This window comes from Chrysochloris asiatica, unplaced genomic scaffold (assembly GCF_000296735.1).
Source record: "Chrysochloris asiatica unplaced genomic scaffold, ChrAsi1.0 scaffold00007, whole genome shotgun sequence".
NCBI classification, from domain to species: domain Eukaryota; kingdom Metazoa; phylum Chordata; class Mammalia; order Afrosoricida; family Chrysochloridae; genus Chrysochloris; species Chrysochloris asiatica.
In genome coordinates this window covers 26,980,378-26,982,011 of record NW_006408525.1, presented here as the reverse complement: position 1 = coordinate 26,982,011, position 1,634 = coordinate 26,980,378, and positions in this window count along the sequence as shown.

Genomic DNA, 1,634 nt, shown 5'->3' with positions numbered 1-1,634 from the left:
GTTCCGCGGGAGAAAGATGAGGCTTTCTGCTCCCATAAAGAATTACAGCCTCGGATACCCTGTGCAGGGTTGCTATGAGTCAGAACCGACTCCACGGCACTTAACAACAACAACTTGTATTCTTAGACCTCTGATTTACTCTTTCTACATTCCCATTCATAAAGAACTAGTAGTTTTATGCTGATAACTCCCAAGTCCTAACCTCAGGTACCATGTGTCTGGTTGCTTACTGGACAGTTGGTGTTGGACTAATTTTAATTGGACTAAAATTTGTCTTTGCCAAACTGATTCATCTTGTAATCTTCTCCTCTCAAAACACTCTTAAATGCAAATGACCTCTTTCTTTCCTTATTTCCCCACTTTTTGTGCATATGTGTACACATTTAGTTTCATTGTAACAAAGCAACTTGTACATTTTTAATGTTTAAAACTGACTACCATCTTTCCTTTCTAGTGAAACAAAAAGAATTAAAAAAAAAAATAAACAGGAACAAAATTACAATATTATTGTTGTTAGGTGCCATCCAGTCGGTACCGACTCATAGCGACCCTATACACAGCAGAACGAAACACTGCCCGATCCTGGTCCAACCTCACTATTGTTGCCACACTTGAGTCCACTGATGCTGCTACTTTGCCAATCCATCTCATTGGGGGTCTTTCTTTTTCTCTGACTATCCACCTTGCCAAACATGAGAATGTCAATTCCAAATAAGATCTTACTAGTCCTGCTGATTCTTCTATCGAGTGGAAGGACTCAAGTCATCATTAGGAGAGAATTTTATTTTAAAAGTGTCGTCTTAAACTGCATAGATGTCCATTAAACATCATAATTACACTTGCCAAAGGAGAAGCCATGTTGTCAAAATGCCCACTTAACGCACCCAGATATCTCAAACCCACCCTTTGCTGACCTTCTGTAACCCCATTTATTTTTTTTAAGATTTTTCTCTTTTTTTAAAACAAGAGAAAGTAGACAGGTACATGTTGGTAAAGGCTAACTGTCCATGGTCACATAGAGATACACAGTGTAATCTCTGAGCCCAATATACAGGGAAAAGAGGAAGAAAGCTAGAATTCTATGCACTAGTACACAGGGGCCTAGCACCCTCCAGCTTCCAGCAGAGCAAAGGGAGCAGAAGGTTTTCTTTCCCCCACAGAGCACGGTGATGTGTTGATGCCATTTTTTTTTGTTGAGTCAGGAAGGGATAAAAATTAATTTGGGAACAGTAAGGGGTAGAGATTCTTTTCCCACTGTATCTGCTCATGATATTCCCACCCCCTCCAACCCAAAGAAGTTGAGAACCATGATGTAAAGGAGAGAAGAGAGGCCTCAAGAATAGGATGAGTGAGCTCAATAGGGAAGAGAATAAAAAGGAAAAAAAAAAAGAAAAACACTGCAACTTGCTCCCAGGGACTGAAGGAAAAAAAAAAAAAAAAAAAGGACCCCATTAGTGTTCTTATTAGTCATCTTCTCCTTCATCCTCCTCTCCTTCTTCTTCCTCATCATCTTCTTCCCCTTCTTCATCATCCATGTCAGGAACCAAATAGTACTGTAACGGATTTGGCCAAACATCATCTTAGATAACTCATCTGCACCTGCATCGTAATGATCAGTTGTTGTTGTTGTTGTT